We start from the raw sequence: 23046 nt of genomic DNA, 5'->3' as shown, positions 1-23046 counted from the left end.
GAAACATCTAAAGAGATGCTCAACATCCTTAGGCATCAGCGAGATACAAATCAAAATGACTCTGAGATTTCACCTTACACCCATCAGAATGGCAAAGGTTAAAAACAAATGTGACAACACATGCTGGAGAGGTTGTGGAGAAAGGGGAACCCTCTTCCATTGCTGGTGGGAATGTAACTTGTACAACCACTTTGGAAATCAATCTGGTGCTTTCTCAGACAATTAGGAATAGTGCTTCCTCAAGATCCAGCTATACCACTCCTAAGCATATATCCAAAAGAAGATCAAGTACACAATAAGGACATTTGCTCAACCATGTTTGTAGCAGCTTTGTTTGTAATAGCCAGAAACTGGAAACAACCCAGATGTCCATCAACAGAGGAATGGATACAGAAATTGTGGTACATTACACCATGGAATACTACTCAGCAATTAAAATCAAAGAAATCGTGAAATTTGCAGGCAAATGGTGGGATCTAGAAAAGATCATCCTGAGTGAGGTATACCAGAAGCAGAAAGACACACATGGTATATACTCACTTATACAGACCTATAAGATAGGATAAATATACTAAAATATATGCACCTAAAGAAGATAAGCAAGAAAGAGGACCCAGGGTAAGATGATCAATCCTCACTGAGAAAGACAAATGGGATGGACATGGGAAGTAGGAGAAAACAAGAAATAAGACAGGAGCCTACTGCAGAGGGCCTCTGAAAGACTTTACCTAGCAGAGTATCAAAGTAGATGCTGAGACTCATAACCAAACCTTCGGTAGAGTGCAGGGAAACATAATAAAAGGGGGAGTTAGTATGACTGGGAGAGGACAGGAGCTCCACAAGGACAAAATGTGTTAGGGCACAGGGGTCCTCTATGAGACTGTTTCTCCAACCAAGGACCATGTATGGATATAACCTATATCCCCTGCTCAGATTCCCATGGTAGCCCATGGTAGTTCAGTATCCAAGTGGGTACCCTAGTAAGGGAAACAGGATCTATTTCTGACACAAACTCAGTGATTGGCTCCTTTACTTCCCCTTCCCCCCTGAGGAAGGAAAAGCCTTGCTAGGCCACAGAGGAGGACATTTCAGCCAGTCCTAAAGATACCAGATAAGCTAGGGTCAGATGGAAGGGACTAAGGACCTCCCTTAGCAGTGGACTTGGAAGGGGACAGGGATGAGATGAGGGAGGGAGGGTGGGATTGGGAGGGAATAAGGGAGGGGGCTATGGCTGGGATATGAAGTAAATATCCTCTGAATAATATTTTAAAAATAAAAATTAATAAAAAAATAGAAAAGAACAAGATGGTAATTTATGATAATGGTTCCCTTTCACAGTCTCCTCTGATTAGAAGCTTATTGATAAATTTGTACATGGATACAGAAGCTCTCAGTCAGAGAAAGGAGGGTAAAAATGGAAAAAGCAGTGTAGGTCCATTGGGATCATTCTCAAAGGCAAGTAAATTTTAATTCCTTCATTCCTTCTGTCCCTTTTGTTTTCTTCCCTACTCCTTCTACGTTCTTTATACTCCCTCTTTCACCCATCATTAACTAAAATGTTAATCTGACTAGGAATGAATGAATTTTTTTCTGTTCCAAGTACAACTGTTCAGAAACACTCTCCCTATGTTTTTCATCTAGACTGATTCAGAATGTGTTACTATTTTCAACAGACTGCTCTGTTCTGTAGTTCTGTATTCAGTTTTTTTGTCTTCCTGTTTCTTCTTCATAGATATGTATATATACATACATATACATGTGTTTGTGTGTATAAACTCACTCAGAGTAATCATCACTAACAGCCACTATGCAGCATTATTCTATGTTCATGTAGTCTGTTGTTCCTCATTTGACACTTTTTTTTTTTTTTTTGCTTAGCCATACTTACTGGGTTAGAGTTATGGCTAAGTCATAGAGTGCTTGGCTAGCATGTGTGGGACCATAGCTTACATCCCCAGCACAGACAGATGGATGGGTGACATAGATAGATAGATGATAAAGGTCCATAGATACATAGAAAGATGATATATATTAGGGAGCACTTACTATAAATTTACAAAATGTAGCCACATGATAAAAGCCTCCTTTTACCTATAAAAGCAATTTTAAGAATATTTTTAGCACTTTAAATAAAGATGTTAGTATGTAATTTGTAACCTAAGAAAGCCAATTTAAATGAAGTAAAATTCATAATGTCTGCTGTGCTCACAAAGCAGGCTGAGCTGAATCGTCTGTGGGACTGAATTGTTATTGTGTTCTACCATACATAGATGTAGTGCAAGTGAGGATGTATTTAATCTAAGAGCATCAGTGTTTCATCCTTGTCTCAGCCATGACACTGCACAAACAATCTTTAACAGGATTTTTTCCTTGGAATAAAGCCTATTTTCTGAAATTTGTGTAATGTTTGCTTTTGAAATGGACTCTAACAAATTTTTCCTTTGGAGAATATGTTACAAGGTAAATAAGTGGAAAACACTATGGAAAATTTTCAACAGAGACCTATTTTCTGAAACTCACAGGAAGAATTTATGTTGAAGGCATTTATATTAGCAACAATACCCGATTGGCTAGAAACCACCTACTCATGTCTGAAGGCAAAGTAGTGAAATATTATACCAATAAAAACAATTATAATCACAGTGTATCTGTAAAACATTATTAAATATCCCTTGACATCTCTGAAGAAAACTTAGTAATTACCAAGTCTCATTTTAAATTAAAACCTGGCTCTGGTTGCCCACGTCATTCTTCCACAAGCATGGTAATGAGGGGACATGTGACACCCTTGTGGATATTGCCAAAGAGTGAGCTGGCTGGCCACCCTCATGATAGAATCTTTTCAACTTCAATTTAATTAAAACAGTGAAAGATCTGACCTTTGCTGGAGATTTTCTTATCCATAGCGCTAAAAATATCCCTTGGAAGCAATCTGTCAATAATGATCTTTCAAATAAAATCCTCCTAGGAGTGAAGAAAAGACAGGAAATGAGACACATAGATTCCACAAAGGTTAGCACAGGTTAGCTAATACTTAGTTGTCATGAAACCAGAGTCACAAGATGCTTAGCAATAAAAGCAAGGCACAAATTTAAGCAGACCAGTTTTAGAAGCAACAGTTAAAATCCCTTGTTAAGTGTCCTTCATACAGCAAAGGTCTGATCAGTGAGAATGGCCTTTCATTCCTCATCCCTGTCTGGGTATTTTCTTGTGTCTTTTTGTTTGGAATGATGCTTAGAGACTTTAATGCCTTGGTTTATAGAAATCCAGGGGAAGTTTCCCTGTCCCTGTACCTCCCAAAATCCATGAATTCTGTAGAAATGGATTTTAATGATGCAAGAGCTATGCTTTATTGATGATAACAGGAGTTTGCTACCCACTCTGTTCCAATAATTGTTTTGTTCCCATCTGGTTATAGCATGGATGCCATTTATCTTTACAGCTAGCATCAGAGAGGAAACTTCCTGCTTTTCATTGCATAAATGTGGGCCTCCAATTGAAACTGCAATCTGATGGAAAGGGAATGTTAGGGCTGGAGAGGAGTACAGCTGGACAAGTAGAACCCATGATAAAGACAAGTTCTACTAGCCATGAAAATTGTTCAGTAAAAATGGATGAAAGACCCATTGTGATTTCAGATAGGTCTGCCCCTTCACTACTGCTGAATTATCACTCCTTCAGAAATGTGCAAATTAGTTCTACTTTGTTTCAAGATAGGAAAAGTATCAATTTTGCTAAGTTTCCAGCTAGTAGATATAGGTTTAATATATCATCCAGTATACAATTGATTGTTTATAAATAGAATACATTAATAGTCAGGGAGATTGTTTTCAATAAAGTACCAGAGAAAGCGTGAAATCAGGAAGCTACAGATCTTCCCTATAAAATCTAAATTTAAGTTAGATTGGCCAAACCCATGCTGAAAATCAAGTAAATCAAACAGTGAACACATTTTATCAATAAACTATTTCTGGTGTACTGAACTAATTTCACATTCAATTCAATTCATTTCAGTATGGACTCAGCCTTTTACAATATACTAGCATGGTCTCAACCTTTGCTACACTTCACTTAGTATTTCAAATTATCTGTGCTTTAACTGGGGGCCATGTCAACTGTACAGCTAAAAAATTGAGATGAAACAAAAATACGACAAAGGCTAAAAGAAACTATTTATCTATCCTTTTATGTTAAGCTAATTGCCAAAGCCTATACTAACCACTCTGAAATAAGCATCAGTGAATAAGCATGAATATAGACAAGTCCATGAGTGCAGAAGCCAAGCCATAATTACCACACTTCTCCACAGAACCTCATATTGCACTTTGACTTAGTACCCCCTCAGCTAATGTTTCTCCAACTGAATTTAACCTGTAGTATTCCACTTGTCTCACAAAAGCAAAGTTAATTAGAAAAAGCTGAATTATCAATATCAACCCAAAGACTCATAAAGCAATTCTTTAAACTTTTCCCAATAAATAATTTTCATCTTTTGTGTGTAAGTTTGCTGGTGTGTTATCTAAGTCAAATATGACCTTTAATTATATTTATTTTTATAAATTAATATGTTAGATATTTGAGTGACAGACTTTTTTTTAAATTCATCCATGCTCATAATCCATTGCAACTTGTTTCATCAAAAAGGCTGTGGGTGTTAGACAAATGGCTCAGTGGATAACATGTTTACTATTCAAATAAACATACTAGAGTTCAGATTTCAGGATCCAATCAAATGCCTGGTGGTGACCTGTCTGTAATTCCAGTTTCCCAAAAGAATAGAGACAGAGCATTTTCTGAGCAAACTCACTAGCTAGGATAGTTGTAATTGATGAAGTGTAGGTCCAATCAAGAGATCATGCCACAATGAATTAGGTAGAGAACAATTGAGAAAGACTCCTGACATCAGCCATGGGCCTTCACCTGCATTTGCTCTCGCATACACATGCCCACACACATGTGAAAACACATACACACATGCACACTACACACATACACACGCAAAAAGAAAAGCTATCATATAGGTCTGTTTTTATTAGTACTTTAAGGGGACTCCATAGGCTTTCTTGCTATTTTCCTGCAAATAAGAAGACAGGTTCATAGAAGCTAAGTGACTTGGCAGGCAGTAACTAGCATGGTGCAGAGTGAAAACTCACAGATGCATAATCAGGTATCAAGTCCAGCATTCTGTGTGTCTGCAACAAGCAGTCTCTTGACTGCTGTTCAGCTGTGCATGTTCAGCTCCCAGCAAACTCCTTTGGGGGCAGGATCAATTTTATTATTAGTTCTCCTTGGTGCTGCATCTATCCTCTTGTGCTGCTAGCTTGAAATCTTAAGAGAGTACCTGTATAGATTTTTGCATAGTAATTCAGAAGGTATGAATACATGATTTTGAGAACTAATGCCAGTCTCCTTACCTTTTAATAACTCTGTGCTTCTGAGGACAGCACTGAATTTCTTGGAGCCTACTCTTTATGGGTGCTATCTACCAATGGCAGAGCTAACCATCAAAACTATTTAAGCTTTCCAAGACCGTTCAGCATGCCTTAATCCCAGCTAGTGATCTTGGTAGGCCATTAAAATTGTCAGGAAAGAGAAAGCCATCCAGTTTCAATTATGATGACACATTTATCCTGTGCTCTTTTATGTCTGCTTTTAAATCAAGTACAAACTAATAATAACACTTAGCAGTCACACCTGCAAGACATGTTGCTACTACCTGGAAACAGACGTCACACAAGTTATTCAGTCTAGAGCAGATGATAGATTGATATTGATTAATTATATTCCTCAACTTTTCATGGAAGATGAACAGTAACAAGCTTATGACATCATAATAGTTGAGCTGGAAGGGGGGGTGCACATCGCTGTGATCATTGCTTCTGATTTAGGATTTTATGTTCCTATTCTGCCAATTAATGCTGTCCTCTTCCTGAATTTCATCTTCCCCTTTTAAATGCTATCAGTGAAATTATCTGTGAAAACTCCACACAAACAACAGCTATTTTATTAGGAGCTGCACACATATCCTGACGAAACTTTCTGGTAGGAGAGGTTGAAGTAAGCAAAGAAGATGTAAGTTGTAGCAGATTTCACCACTTTTTAGCAAGCCACTTAGGGGCTGCTTAGGGGTCTTCTACATGAGCTTCATTCTGGTTCCCACTTAGTCTTATGAGATGTCATTAGGTGCTTTATATCTACGACAATGATCATTAAGAGACGCCCTAAAGAAAGGAGTACTTGACCAAATAATCTCAGGAAGATGTCAAGAAGAGGTGTGCATGCTGTGCAGAAGAAAGAGACTTTTCACTTCTTGATTCACTTCATCTAAAGACAATCTGTGAACTCAGTTAAGAGGGCAAATCTTTCCTTCTAAAAGGAAAGCACACAATTCTTTTGCTCATTGGAATGACTGGGTATCATCATTGAGATCTATAGTAAGGGTCAGATATGATAAGTATCTCATAATATAAGGGGAAGTTTTCCATAATGAAATTTGGATGGCCCTGCCAATCATAAGATGAATTTATTTTAAAATACTACATAACAGTGAACTGTTCTGATACAAAGTAACTCATAGGCTATATTGCTAAAACTTTTTTATGGTTTACTTACTATAAAAAGCTTAATTTTATACAAATGGGTACAGCATAATAACATCAGACATACAGTGACTATAATTACTATTTTCCATACTTTAAAGTATCATTTTGATGCCTATGTTAATCTTCTGGTGAGTTTTCCATTCCTCCCATTAGTTACAGTCTCACTGTAAATTACCAAATCACCAAATCAGCCATCTGTTTGAGGGGCATTAGTCTCATTAGCTTGGGTTAATGTGAATTGGTTAATGAAGCATATATATTCTCCAACACTAATTGTATCATAGGAAAAGACTCCTGAATGAAAGATAAATGTAACCATTGACGTTTAAATTACTCCAGAAATCTATAGATAACTCACTGCTCCTTTGCAAGTCATTAATACTTTATTTAAAACCTTTTTCTAGAAGCTTAATATGAACATCTCTCTTGAAGAAAGTGCTTAGAAAAAGCAGATATAAAATTTGATTGGAAGGAATAACTTTTGGGAGTGTGTGAATAAAACTCAATTTATATTTTTCATTTTTATAAATCAGGAAAAACTACATTAAGCACATAATGTTAAACAGATGTTTAGAATATACGAGGTTAAACATCAGAAACAACTAAAACAATCATGTAAGATTTTTTCTCTAGTGTCTTATTAGCCATAAATAGTATTTTGCTTTTTTGCAACTTTATTCTTGCAAATTTATTTACTGTGACTAAGTGATAATATTTTAATAGAATTGGATATTTGACTAAAAATATCACCTGTTACTGTAATTATCAAGCAAATTTATGCTTCAGAACAGAATCACATGGGATTGGGAAGAATAATTCCTTGGAGTAAAATTATTTGCATATTAATTCAATGTGCTATGCAGAAATAAACTGTAATGCAGATTTTTAAATGAATACAAAAATATCTAGAGAACTTAAGTTCCCTTCTCTGATAATTTAGCATTCGTGATAAATAGTGCCCATAGATTTTCCCTTGAATGCTAAGAAATTATACCAGCATTTAATGCTGTCCAGGTCACTTTTCACTTTAGAAATAAGTTTATTATAGATTCTTAAATATGAACTTAAGAGGGAGAGAGGGAGAGAGCTATGCAGTTTGAGTTAGGCATAGAGGTCAGCACCATGATGCGCTAGCAACTTCATAGCAAAGATGAGGAAGAGAATAAAGAAGTCCAGAGTACCAGACAATTAAAAGAATGAAACAGACATAAAGAGAAAGGAAATACTGTTCTGAGTCCACCTTTCTCAGAAAATTTGGCAGTACAAACAGACCTCATGGAGACTTACAGGGGAACTGGAATTCTGGGAAGGAAAAGTGTATCATCTCATTAAAGGGAAGATTATTCCTCCTATCTCCTTAGCATTGCCTAAGGTGGATCAACCTTCTGGAGGCATGGTCCTTTGGATGACTAAGCCACCCAACTTGATTAACACATAAGGGAGAAGACAATAGTGTATCTCAATCAGAAGTTTTTAAGGCAACAGCTAAGAAATTAAATGTTTACAAAGCATACACTGACAAGCTTTTACTTTTCCTACGTTTTAATTTCTGTTGCATCCTGGGTACACTTAAAATGTGGAAAATGTCAAGATCCTCAAAATAATAACATTTAGTAATTTCCATTTTTAAATTTTTAAATGGTTGTATGCATAGGGTACTTTAAAGGTTACATTGTGACTTAGAAGATACTGAATTCTTTCAATACAAAGAAATTTCTAGGTAGTCCAGTCTCAATCAAGGGAGCAAATCCATTACAATTTATTTCTGTTTTTATATTTTTGACTAAATACAATGGCACAATGAGCGGGAGGTAACCATTTTCTTGAATGAAAGATGTATAAGTTTCCATGAGCAGACAAAAGTTTCTCTTCCCAAGATTTAGCGCTGGAAAAAGTTCAACAAACCTATTAAAAAAGTAAATTTTGCTTATTTTTTGAGACGAGAACTAACAAAAGACTCTCGAGTCTCTCCTTCAAAAAGTAAAACTATTAAAACTTCAACAATGAATAGAATTGACACAGATCAAAGATTTTAGTTAGGAAAGATATCAAGGAATTAAAAAACCATATTAACCTTATGGAAGAGAACATAGAACACAGACCAATATTCAGTGCTGGATATACCACATGTGTACATAACTTGACCTCAGCAGTTATTTCCAATATTAGAACATGCACATAAAATCCAATGAAAACCTATAGAGCTCACCTGGAATGTGATTGGCTACCTAAATTCCTTTGACTATAGTAAATAATACAATGAGAGGTGTTAAAAGGATGATTATGGACTCATGGCCATAACAAAATTATTTCTGTTTAGGCTAAATTGAGGAAGATGAGAACATAACTATAAAATAATTTGAGGTAGCTTCTTCCAAGGTTGAAGAAAATTCTTAGTAAATAAGCAACTCATAATGGCAGTAGCAGTTTATGTGGTGGTTTGGATGACAATGGCCCCCACAGGCTTTTATATTTCATTGCTTGGTCTCTAGTTGGTAGACTGTTTTTGGAAGGATCAGGAGGTGTAGTCTTATAGAAGGGTCTATGTCTCTGGGGTTTGGCTTTGAGATTTCAACAGCCCACACCAGGCCCAGTATCTCTCTGCTCCTGCTTAGGGATCAAATGTAAGCTTTCAACTATTGCTCTTCAATGCCATACTTGCCTACCTGCTGCCATGCTTCCTACAAAAGTCATCATAGCCTCAACCTCTGAAACTGTAAATAGGCCTTCAACTAAACGCTTTCTTTTATAAGTAATCTTAGTCATGGCATGTCCTCACAGTAATAAAGAAGAAACTAAGACAGAAGTTGATAACAGGGACTGGAATATTGCTGTGGCCAGCCACACAACTATGCTGTTTTATGAACGATGTTGAGACTTTGGCCTAGAAAAGTGGTTGAACACTGTAAGCTGGGACATCGTAATATAATCTTGGAAGACAGTAGTGCTGAGATCTATGAGGACTGTTGAGGCCCAGCTCAAGAGGTTTCAGAAGTTTAGAAACTGAGACTATTCATGTGATATTTTGGCAAAGAATGTGGTTGGGCTTTTGCCCCGTCTTCAGAATCTACCTGAGCCCAACTTAAAGTGCTCTGAACTAAGTTTTACCAGTAGAAAATATTTAAAGACAACCAAAAACTGACTCTGTCTTGTGGTTATTAGTGGTAACTCTTACTCAGATCTACAGTGGAAAAGACTAGAAGGAAAAAACAAATACAAAATATAAAATTTGAGGTAAAAAAGAACACTAGAAAACCTAATGCTTGAGCGAAGTTTTGTGCTCAAAGAGATGAGATGTTCAAAGAAAGGCCTAAAGCTAAGCAGAATGAAGGAAGTGGCATTCTCAGGAAGGAACTATATGTAACTTGTGTTTTGGAGAGGGAGAGGCGGTCAGGAAAGCCCAAGGAATTAACAGATATTGGCACTATCAGCCACATGGTTCTGGATTTAGAGTCATGAAGGATGCCAACATAAACACATGTGAAGTCTTCCTCCATATGAGTTAAGTTTCTGGGGCCAAGCATATCACAGGGGAATATCTGTATGAAGTCTAGGAAAGTCCCTGTGTGAAGATGCTGGGTTTTAGTTAATTTCAAGTGTAGTCAAATTGAGAAGAATAGCTATCAAAGTTTCTATTTACTGTTGTAGTACAAGAAATGTCACATAAAATACTAGAGCACCAATCTCAGTGAGCTATGGATGGATTATTGACAACACTGCAAAACCCCTAGACTGACCATGATCAGGGACATAGTGCAGTTGAGACCCTGTGACCTTGAACTGCTTTCTAAAGTCAGTTTATAAAATAAAAAACCTCAATTAGCTCATACAGGGGGCAGATGGTGGTACAGGGTGGATAGTTCTGACTCAAGTTATTTTTGGTAACTAGACAAGCAGTTCTAGCTGACTTTTAATTTGATTGGTCCCGAGTGAAGCATATAGTTAGGGCCAACTGCACTTATGGTTGGGGAATTTCTAGGAACAACAAGGCCACAGAGTATGTTGAACATAAACATAGTTTAAGGTCAGGCTGATCTTGTGCAGAGGTTCTTTTACATTGCAACAGTTGAGATGATGTGGCTGGTGGACCTGAAACAAAAATAGTTGTATTTACATCAAAAGGACCAGCTCTCAATACTTACAAATATACATTCATCACATTCTGTTCTGTTTCTTTTCCTGGCTTGAGGGTGTGCAGGCCTTGTGCATGCAATCACAACAACTGTGAGGTTTTATGAGCAACTCCCTTGCTATCCTGCTAGGTCCTGAAGACATGTTTCCTTGTAGTCACCTACTCCTGTTGGCTTGGGCAATCTTTCTGTCCCTCTTCTGCAACGATCTCAAAGCCTTTAAAGAGGTGATGTGACATATCTACATCCCACTTAGTACTGAACATTCAGTGGTCTTTTCTTTTCTGCACTTTCACCAGTTGTGGAACTTTTCATTAATCACCATCTATTGCAAAAAGAAGCTGCTCTGCTGAGGTTGAGAGATTAATTTATATAGCAATAATTCATTAAGAGTCAGTTTAATATAAGTCCATCTAGTAGAACAATAGTAACAGGTTCTCCCTTAGGGTCTATGATATGTCTAGTTACAGATTGTTGGCACATTAATAGTGTCATATGTGGATTTGAAAGACCTAGAGGGGACAGGAGCTCCTCAAGGAGAGAAAAAAAAATCTGGGCCCAGGGATCTTTTCTGAGACTGATACTCCAACCACGGACCATGTATGGAGATAACCTAGAACCCCTGCACAGATGTAGCCCATGGCAGCTCAATCTCCAAGTGGGTTACCTAGTAAGTTGAACAGGGGCTGTCTCTAACATGTACTCAGTGGCTGGCTCTTTGATCACCTCTGAGGGGGGAACAGCCTTACCAGGCCACAGAGGAAGACAATGCAGCCACTCCTGAAGAGACCTGATATGTTATGGTCAGTTGGAAGAGAAGGAGATCCTCCCCTATCAGTGGACAGGGGGAGAGGCATGAGAGGAGAAGAGGAAGGGTAGGATTGGGAGGGATGATGGAGGGAGCTACAACTGGGATACAAAGTGAATACATTGTAATAAATAAAAAATAAATGTTGAGAAAATATTGGTAAAATAAAATAAAAATAAAAATTTAATCAGAAAGTGGTGATTCCCATGATGTCTGTGACATCATTGCACCAATAGCCCTCTTGCCAGACTAGTTATTATTTTAGCTCACATATTTCAGGGCTGGGATAAGATTTCTTACGTTCTCCTCCACTAGTGTAGATAGCACTTATTGGCACTGTGAAAATTAGTCAGTAAGGATGATAGTGCTGGAGCCAGCCAGCAGAGTCGAATGGTTCTTGATTTGGGAGTGAGGATTAAAATTAATAAAATAAACACACAGCACACAGGAAACTTTTTAAAGGTCCAGACTCGACAGCCACAGCAAAAGGCAGGCTGCTTACAGCAAGCAGTGCCAGCAGCAAGCCTCAAGTCTCTGCCTCCTCCTCTGCCTCCAGCCTTCAGACCACTTTATTTTTTGAGGAGTTACTTTCAGCCAGTAAAACATCTCAGAACAAAAGGTTAATTTGCACAAGGAGCCTGACAAAGAGGTGTAACCCTCACAAGCTATTCCACCTGCTGTCACAAACAAAAGGAGATGGACTTGCAAGTTCTCCTCTGCCATTAGTAAAGGCCTCCTAAAAGCCATCTCTCTGCCCGAGATTTAAATATCAAAGCAGGCTGCTGGAGCTGGAGTCATGCCCCGACATGATAGTACCAGCCTGCTTTATTTATTTATTTATTTATTTATTTATTTATTTATACAACTCAAGTATGAGGTTTTTCAAGTAGTATGTTTTCAAAATGGGATCTTGTCATCAAGTTCTGCCCGCTAACCAAAAACATTTTCAATAGCCTATAATGTTTGGGGTTCTATAGGACCCCATTGCCCAACAATTCCAAAAACATGTAAACCATTTCATTTATGTGTGTGTGTGTGTGTATATATATATATATATATATATATATGTTTGTTAGAAAATATGGCAATACACACATATGCATACACACACACACACACACAGAAAGATGCTTATTAGATACATGTACAATAAGAAGACAGTAGTATTTCTACCTACCCAGCAGCATAGCAAAAGATTAAAAAACTTCAAACTTCAAACCAGGGTGAGAATGTGGCACAGTTCAAAGTTCTATGTCCTCTATGTGAGAATGTAGAGGCACTGTGTCAGAAAACTGTGGGAGCATTTATATAAACTGGCATGTTAGGAATCCGTGACAGATTGTAGTCATATATATATATATATGTGTGTGTGTGTGTGTGTGTGTGTGTGTATGTGTGTGTGTGTGTGTATTAAGCTAGATATAAGAATACATCCATTTTAATCATTGAAAAAAAAAGAATACATCCATAAGAACACTCCCAAGTGCAGCATTTCTAGGAAAAACTGAAAATATTTCAGATAAAAATGGTTAAATAAATTGGATTGAATACCATGTAGTCTGTATTCTATGAATTAATTTTCACTGAGCTAGTAGATGACTGTCAAATCTAATTTTGAGTGAAAATATACAGATCTAAAATATTATGTAGTGTGTGATACATTTATAGAAAGTCCTTTAAGGAGACAGAGATAATGTACTGGGTCAGTATTGTGGTCATCTCCAAAGAAACTATTATCTTCCAGGAAGCAAAGGGGATGAGGTGCTGAGAATGTTCTTTCTTAACCTGGTGGAACTTAAATTAGCACATCCAATTTATAGAATATTCCTGAACCATGAATTCAATTTGTGCAATTTTCTTTATGTAATGTTTGAATACAACAATTCACGTCTTCTTTAAAAGCTTTGTGGGATATTAGCCCTCTGTCAGATATAGGGTTGGTGAAGATTCTTTCCCAATCAACAAAACAACAAAAGCTGTTGTTTTGTTCTGAGGACAGTGTCCTTTGCTTTACAGAAGCTTTTCAATTTCATGAGGTCCCATTTATTGATTGTTGCTCTTAGAGCCTGTGCTGTTGGTCTTCTGTTTAGGAAGTTGTCTCCTGTGCCAATGAGTTCCAGGCTCTTCCCCACTTTTTCTTCAAAGAGGTTTAGTGTGTCTGGTTTTATGTTGAGGTCTTTGATCCACTTGGACTTTAGTTTTATGCAGGGTGATAAGTATGGATCTATTTTCATTTTTCTACATGTAGACATCGAGTTAAACCAGCACCGTTTGTTGAAGATGCTGTCTTTTTTCCATAGAGGGCTAATATCCAGTATATATAAAGAACTAAAGAAGTTAAACAGCAACAAATCAAATAATCCAATTAAAAAATGGGGTACAGAGTTAAACAGAGAATTCTTTGCAGAGGAATATCGAATGGCAGAGAAACACTGAAAGAAATGCTCAACCTCATTAGCCATCAGGGAAATGCAAATCAAAACAACCCTAAGATTTCACCTCACACCCATCAGAATGACTAAGATCAAAAACTCAAGAGACAACACATGCTGAAGAGGTTGTGGAGAAAGGGGAACCCTCTTCCACTGCTGACAGGAATGTAAACTTATACAACCACTCTGGAAAGCAATATGGTGCTTTCTCAGACAACTAGGAATAGCGCTTCCTCAAGATCCAGCTATACCACTCCTAGGCATATATCCAAAAGAGGCTCAAGTGCACAAAAAGGACATGAGCTCAACCATGTTTGTAGCAGGTTTATTTGTAATAGCCAGAAGCTGGAAACAGCCCAGATGCTCCTCAGTGGAGGAATGGATGCACAAATTGTGGTATATCTACACAATGGAATATTACTCAGCAATAAAAAACAAGGAAATCATGAAATTTGCAGGTAAATGGTGGTATCTGGAAAAGATCATCCTTAGTGAGCTGTCCCAGAAGCAGAAAGATGCACACGGTATATACTCACTCATATAGACATATAATATAGGATAAACCTACTAAAATCTGTACACCTAAAGAAACTAATCAAGAGTGAGGACTCTTGCTAAAATGCTCAATTCCTATCCAGAAAGGAAATAGACTGCACATCAGAAGAAGGAGAAAAGAGGGAACAAGTCAGGAGCCTGACACAGAGGACCTCTGAGAAGCTCTGCCCTTCAGACTATCAATACAGATGCTGAGACCCTATGGGCAACCTTTGGGCAGAGTGCAGGGAATCTTAGGAAAGAAGTGGGAAATAGTAAGATCTGGAGAGGACAGGAACTCCACAACGAGAGCAACAGAGCCAAAAAATCTGAGCACATGGGTCTTTCCTGAGACTGATACTCCAGCCAAAGACTATGCATGGAGATAACCTAAGACCCCTGCACAGATGTAGCCCATGGCAGTTCAGTATCTAGGTGGGTTCCATTGTAATAGGAACAGGGACTGTCTCTGACATGAACTGTTGGCCTGCTCTTTAATTACCTCCCCCTGAGGGGGAAGCAGCATTACCAGGCCACAGAAGAAGACAATGCAGCCACTCGTGATGTGACCTAATTGACTAGGATCAGAAGGAAGGAAAAGAAGACCTTCCCTATCAGTGGACTTGGGGAGGGGCATGCATGCAGAGGGTGGAGGAAGGGAGGGATTGATTGGGACGGGAGGAGGGAGGGAATCACAGGGGGGATACAAAAATGAATAAAGTGTAAATAATAAATAAAAATATGTAAAAAATAAAAAATAAAAATAAATTAATTAATTTAAAAAAAGAAAGCTTTGTGGGAAAGGATCGTTAAGGCAGCTAGTCATTGTTTGAGGAGGCTATGACTCTTGAAGCTTGCAGGAAGCTGCAAGAAGCTTCAGAACCCTCAGAAGCTGCAGGAATTCCTGTTCTGAGGAGAATGACATAAGTGAATTTCTTTGCATGTCTTCACGGCTTTGTATTTGATTAGCATATTCTTCTAACTTTGTATGTTAATTTTTGTTTAAAAAAGATTTTTAATTCAGCTATTTGCATAACCTGATTTGATTCCAAGTGATCTTCCACTGCCATATCCTTTTATGTTCCCTTGAGCAAACACTGTCATTACAGATGTTGGCTCACAGGAAAGTTTCCATCCTGCTCATCCAGAACCTTTGGAGCCCAATTGTCATTAGAGGGCCTTTACCCAGCAACTTATGAAAACAGGTGCAAAAACCCACAGCCAAATTAAGGCACAGCTTGGGAATTACTGCAGAATAGGAGAGGAAGAATTGTAGGAGCAAGAGGAGTCAAGGACACCCCAAGAAATCTCACAGAATCAGTCAGTTTTGACTGTCAGAGGTTCATAGAGACTGAACCAACAACTACAGAGCCTGCATGGAATTGACCTATGTTTTCTGTATATATGTTATAGTGTACAGCTTAATCTTGTAGGACTCTTAACAGCAGGAGCAAGGGCTGTCTCTGACTCTCTTGCCTGCTTTCCCACTACTGGATTGCCTTGTTCCACCTCAAAAAGAGGGGTAGCGCCTAGTCTTACTGCAACTTGATGTGCCATGGCTGATTGATATCCATGGGAGGCCTGCTCTTTTCTGAAGAAAAGTGGAGGAAGAGTGGATGTAGTGGGGGAGGAGAAAGATGGGGGGAAGGGACTGGGGGAAGAGGAGGGAGAGAAATCTGGTAGGAAGCAAAAAGAAAGAAGAGAAGGAAGGAAAGAAGGAAGGAAGGAAGAAAATATATACATATAAAAATCTTTGGAAAATTTGTTTTATCTTACATGCTCTGTTATTTTTTTTAATCTTCTCAGAAATAAAGATGTTCACAATTTCCTCTAGCTCAATATCTCTACTTAGAATTAACTTCTCTCCCCCTTGAGGTCATCATCTAATCAATGACTAGATGTTAAAAATAAACTTCAATGGAGAACACACAGAGAATCAGAAAAAGCTAAAGAATATGAGCTGAGAAGACTGGATGGCAGACGGAGAGGCCTCATGCCGACTCAACAGAAAAGGAAATGATTAATTAATGGAATGTAGCAGCAGAGATGCCCCCAAGGGTTCCAGTGAAGTTGGATGACTCAAGTTAGAGTCCAAAATAACAAGGAAATGTATTTGGGAATAGAAAACACACTTTCAAAAATTTGAAAGTGATGAAGTATAGTTTTTCTTTAAATGATAATGAAAATCCTGGTAATAAGAGCAAAGCAACAAAGAGGACAGCGAAGAGCACAGAGCCAAACCAGAAATAATCCTCTTAACTATCCCTGATGAACCACTTCAATCAGCTTCCCACAGTAGAAGAGCTGGGTAAAGTAATATTGGAATAAGAACTTCTATAGATATCTTATTTTTCTTTATGGACGTAAACTACATAGTGATGTGATTATAAATAATTTCAGTCTACAGTAGGTACTCAGTTTAGTGCTGCATGTCAAGAAATTTTGTTTAAAACTTGCAAAAGTCATATCTGGACCTGATTGTGTATGTTCAGAGTTGGCATCCACGATGAGATTTTTCTACCTTATTGCCTCTCAACAAATTGATTTTTGTCTTAAGGTTTCTTTCATGGTGAACGAATAACGGTTTCAGACTCTATTGCACACACACACACATTATATGCATATAACGTGTGCATGTAGAAAATACAAATAGACCCGTATTTATTATCCTGCACAAAAGTCAAGTCCAAGTGGATCAAAGACCTCAACATAAAACCAGACACACTAAATCTGTTAGGAAAAAAAGGTGGAGAAAAGCCTTAAACTCATTGGCACAGGAGACAACTTTCTGAACAGAGTACCAACAGCTCAGGCTCTAAGATCAACAATTAATAAATGGGACCTCATGAAACTGAAAAGCTTCTGTAAAGCAAAAGGCAGGGTCAACAGAAAACAAAGTACTAATATTAATAAAAACGACAGCCTACAGACTAGGAAAATATCTTCACCAACCCTTTATCCAATAGAGGGTTAATATCCAGAATATATAAAGAAGTCTCGCATCCTGAGCGTATCATTTTAGCTTTTTATGGTATCCAACCATGCTTGGGGAGAATGTCCTGCTTCAATGGCTGTAAAGGCCTGAATGATCATGGCTGCATCACACTGTTGTGAGACTCTAATCTTGCATATATACCACAGGCAAACCAAGGAGACCAACACCAGAAGGCCTGCTAACGCTCCCATGCCCGCCCATTTCTTCAGATGATTCATGGCTGCAGCAATCCATGATGATAATCCTGTGGCTAGTCCTGTGTCCACTCTGGTAGAATTTACTGTGACAATGGCCACTCTCAGCTGCTCCATCGTAGTATCGAATTCTCCAGTCCAATTACCTAAAATATAGCTCGACAATTGTTTAGACAGATTTGCAGCACAGGAAAAATTCTCATGTTGTATGCTAGTGACACAAAGTCCAGCATACTTTCATTGACAGCCAGGTTGAGCGATTGGCCATAGGGTATCAATTTGCTCCTGCAAGAGGTCAATCCTCTGATTGAACACCATCAAGCTTCCTTTTAGTTGAGCATTAATTCCTTTATGTACAACTAAGGCATGAGCTACATTGGCTAAATGATTATTCAGGGTCTGAGCAGTCTGCCCAGTATGACTCATGGCTAATGCCCTGGTGGTAGCTCCAACAGCCGCACTCTGGGTCAGCCGCTTTCGACCCAGAGAAGAGCATATCTGATTGCATGGGGGTTGATGCCCCAGGTCCCGCCTCTGAGAAAAAGGTATCGGTCGGGTCTGATGCTCTTTGGGTGGATGACACCTAAATGAACATCTGTACAAAGTCCCAATTTATTTCTAATATCAGAGATCAGACCTCTACTCTTGCCTGATGCGTCTAAAACAAAAAGGGGGAACTGTAGAGAGCTGCGGAATGCTATGCCTTAAAGATGGAGCTGGTTTCCGCCTTCCACCTTCCCGATGGTGAGTGCTCTCTGTCACGAACAACTCCACATTTGGCTAAGGCCAAGGATCTGGCTTGCTTCCATGTATGTGGACCTATCTGCATTGCCCACGTGGCACGCCTGGATTGGCTACCCAGAGGTTATTTAAGCTGTGGGCTGGCTTTCCCCAGGGTCCGAGGATTGTTCAATGTTCCTGAATAAACTGCATTGAAAAAAAAAATTAAACCTTTGAAAGTATAAATATATATATATATATATATATATATATATATATATATATATATAAAGAAGCCAAACAAGAAGGAGTATCTACGAGGGTGCTTTCACTAGAAGAGGTGGAAAAGAGGGAACAGAAAAGGAGCCTACTGTAAAGGGTCCTCTGGAAGGCCCCACCCAACAGGGGATCTAAGCAGATGCGGAGACTCAGCCAAACTTTGGGCAGAGCTCAGGGTGTCTTATGGAAGAAGAGGGGTGGGGAGGGATAGAAGGGGACAGGAGCCCCACAAGGAAACCAACAAAGCTTAAAAAGAAAGAAAGAAAGAAAGAAAGAAGGAAGGAAGGAAGGAAGGAAGGAAGGAAGAAAGAAAGAAAGAAAGAAAGAAAGAAAGAAAGAAAGAAAGAAAGAAAGAAAGAAAGAAAAACCCTGAGTCCAGGGGGTCCTGCAGAGACTGATGCATCAACCAAGGACCATGCATGGAAAGGACCTAGCTCCCTGCTCAGATGTAGCCCACTGGCAGCTCAGTCTCCATATGCGTTCCAGAGGAAGGGGAGCAGGGGTTGCCTCTGTCCTGTACTCAGCTGCCTGCTCTTTGATTACTTCTCCCTGGCAATGCAGACTTGCCAGGTTACAGAGGATGAGGATCCAGGCAGTCCTGATGAGACTTGATAAGCTATGGGCAGATGGAAGAAGTGAGAACTCCCCTTTCGGTGGACTACGGGAAGGGAAGGGGATAGTGGGAAAGAGGGAGGAAGAGTGGGACTGAGAGTAGTTGGGGGAAGGGCTTCAATCAGGATGCATAATAAATAAATGGTACAAAAAATTTAAAATAAATAATGTTCAATAATTAACTAAAACATCCTTAAAAGCTAGTTCTTCTACAGCTTGCTAAAAGGCTGTTGCAATTTACACCACCTTATACAACGTGTTAAAGTGCACTTCTTTCCTTCTGAGAACTGTTACTTTGTTATTACTGAAAACTGTATAGTGTGTGAGCACACACACACACACACACACACACACCTCATAAGCCATTGTTTTGGTTTGCATTTCCCTTTTGCCAGCTTAAAACTTCTTCAGAAGATCCTGACTCTAATTTATATACCATTGCCTTTAAGTTATCTGATTACAATTCTTGTTCCTCCTCCTTCTCTGTATGCCTCTTTCCTCAGAATCACTTCTCAGCCTATGCATTCCTACATGAGGTAAAGTGATTGACCAATAAAACTTCTCTTCGGTCTTAATAGAGCTTTCCCTCACGTCTCCCTTTTTCCCAGACGCTGTGGATACCTGGTTCCATTTCCCTTGGGAGTCAAAGGCTTCCAAAAAGGAAAGAAGAAAAGGAGAGACAGACACTTTCATACCTCAGATAATCCTCTTTGCTAGCCTCAAAGCCTGCTGCTATGCCACAATTCATGTGGGAGTTATATTCTAGCAAGCGAAGAGTAAGGCATAAAATCCACCTGCAGAGAGCACGCAGTTTGGAATGCCAGTGTTCAGCAGCCATCCGCTCAGTGTCGTGCTGCTCTTTTGAGGAGTGTGGACTCCTCCTCATAGTCTCACTTGAGGGAAGAGAAGCCCTCAGTGTGGCAGCCCGGATGATAGGGCTCCCACCTTGTTCTGTGCTAGGCTTTTGTCCTGCCTTTTTGAACACGTCCACAGTGCTTGACTTTCCTTCCCTGCCTGCACCCTACCTTTCAAATTTTATAAGAGGGCCTTGTTCACATTAATGATTCTACTGAGATTCAAGCTGATTTGAAAAAAAGACTAAAGAAAAAGATAGAAAAGAAACCTTGTCATGTTAGCCAATATACATCCTGAAGGCTTTCCCACAGAGAAAGAAGTGAGTTTCAAAGCTGCAGGAGGGCTGATGTGGGGCAGGAGTCAGCTGTATGCTTTTGTGAAAATGCCACCTTGACCGTAGTCTGGTGTGTTTGAGGACCAGTTGATGATTGCTCAATGAAGGGTCCATGTGCTTCTGTCTATAAGCCTCCTTCAGCATTCCAGCTGTGAGGAACAGAATGAAATTCTTGATGACAGCCCAGACAATCCCTCACATTGTTTCCTCTACCCCTCCAGCCTCTTTGGCTACTCCAAAAGGCCTGTAGCAACACATTTTGTCTCTTCTCCCTTTCCATGTCTGAAGGCATCTGTTCTTTGTCCCTGTTAAAAAATAAAAATAAAGTCCTCCAGAGAATTGTAAGAACAGGGTACCATGAATGTGCTTGCATATTTCAACCCACACAGGAACTAGCTTGAAATGTCAGATGATAGCTGTGTTTGAACAAATTTTAATTTCCTCATGAGCCAGATTTTAAATCTTCAGTCATATTCGACTAAGAATAGTTTGTGCTTAGAATATTTCTTTTTAACCAAATGTAATTTTTATCTACCTTTTAAATTTTTGTTTGTTTAATACTTATACATACACATAACATGTTTTTTTTATCAAATCCTCTCCATTTCTTCCCCTGCCAATTCCAAAGATTGCCTAAGCAGATTCTGTATGTGTTCAGTAATTTCACTTAATATAGTTTACCAATAAATAACATATATTTTTTACTTTTATTAATTACAGTTTATTCACTTTGTATCCCAGCTGTAGCTCCATCCCTCTTCTCCATCCATGCCCCTCCCCCAGCCCACTGATAGGGAGGTCCTTCTCCCCTTTCCTCTGACCCTAGCTTATCAGGTTTCATCAGGAGTGGCTGCATTGTCTTCCTCTGTGGCCTGGTAAGGCTGTACCCTCCTGAGGGGGAGGTGATCAAAGAGCAGGCCAATCAGTTCATGTCAGAGACATTCCTTTTCCCATTACTATGGAACCCACTTGGACACTGAACTGCCATGGGCTACATTTGTGCAGGGGTTCTAGGTCATCTCCATGAATGGTCCTTGGTTGGAGTATCAGTCTCAGAAAAGACCCCTGTGTCCAGATTTTTTTGGTTCTGTTGCTCTCCTTGTAGAACTCCTGTCCTCTCCACATATTTTTGTGTGTGTGATTTGACAGGTTTGCTAAACACATGCAGTTGCACAGCCATCATCCTTTTCAGAAGAGTCATGCTGCCTCAAAACTTCTCTTCTTCTCTCAGTGTGAGTGCTCAGGCTATCACATCCAATGACCCAGCCACACGAATGTCAGGGAGACAGAGTTCAATAGATGTGCATTCACTCTATTCTTACTACACCAGACTTCAATTATAAATACCATGCTTGAGGGGAAAATGACCCTCAGTGGTTTATTTGAAACTTTATCATAATCTACCTTTTCATAGCGAGTTTTTCTTTTATGTATGTCACTGAAGCACACAATTGAATCTTATCTGTGGTTATGCACCTATCAAATACATATGACTCAGATTTCCCAGGAGCGAAATAATTTCTTACGAATTAGAACGAACCCACATCATGTAGCTATACAGAGAACACCAAGAAAATAACTTTAAAATCATGTTTGGCTGAAACCCCTGATTGTGTTCTCTGCAACAGTTACAGACAAGAGGTGCTGCTGAGATCAGTGGTTTTTTTGTTTGTTTGTTTTGTTTTGTTGTTTTGTTTATTTTTTTGTTTTTTGTTTTTCATTCTAAGAAAAAGAGGCTGAATCTGTTGATATTTTCCTCGCTTGGAATGGACTGGAAGTTTCTCAAGGTTCCCTGTCCTTGACCTTTTCCCATAAGCCTCCAGTACAAAGTTCACTCTCAAGAATGGGCTATGCCTTCTTACATAAACCCATCAAAACCCAATAAAGAAAAATGGCCGGCAGACACCGCTGTCCCCTGTCGTCTTTTGCTGCAGCCATGGTCAACCCCACAGCGTTCTTCGACATCGAGGCCAATGACCAGCCCTTGGGCCGTGTCTCCTTCTAGCTGTTTGCAGACAAAGTTTCAAAGACAGTAGAAAACTTTCGTGCTCTGATTACAGAAGAGAAAGAATTTGGATGTAAGGGGTTCCTCCTTTCACAGAATTATTCCAGGATTCACATGCCAGGGCAGTGACTTCATACGCCATAATGGCACCAGAGGCAGGTCCGTCTACAGGGAGAAATTTGAGGATGAGAATTTCATCCTGAAGCATACAGGTCTTGGCATCTTGTCCATGGCAAATGCTGGACCAAACACGAACGGTTTCCGGTTTTTTATCTGCACTGCCAGGACTGAGTGGCTGGATGGTAAGCATGTGGTCTTCGGGAAGGTGAAAGAAGGCATGAACATTGTGGAAGCCATGGAGCGTTTTGGGTCCAGGAATGGCAAGACCAGTAAGATCACAATTTCCAACTGTGGACAACTCTAAACTAATTCTTTGACTTGTGGGCATCTTACCCACCAGACCATTCCTCCTGTAGCTCAGTAGAGCACCCCCAACCCATTTGCTCAAAGTACCCTGTGCTCTCTGCTCTCACTGAAGTTCTTTGG

General features: G+C 39.2%; 1 pseudogene; it reads left to right on the top strand.

Moving 5' to 3' along the window:
* The first annotated feature begins 22431 nt into the window (after positions 1 to 22431).
* Positions 22432 to 22924, top strand: LOC110542119 (peptidyl-prolyl cis-trans isomerase A-like; annotated as a pseudogene).
* Positions 22925 to 23046: the final 122 nt, after the last annotated feature.

Source organism: Meriones unguiculatus, chromosome 5 (assembly GCF_030254825.1).
Source record: "Meriones unguiculatus strain TT.TT164.6M chromosome 5, Bangor_MerUng_6.1, whole genome shotgun sequence".
Classification (NCBI taxonomy): domain Eukaryota; kingdom Metazoa; phylum Chordata; class Mammalia; order Rodentia; family Muridae; genus Meriones; species Meriones unguiculatus.
Note: the sequence above shows the minus strand (reverse complement) of the source record. Positions and strands in the feature narration are given on the sequence as shown.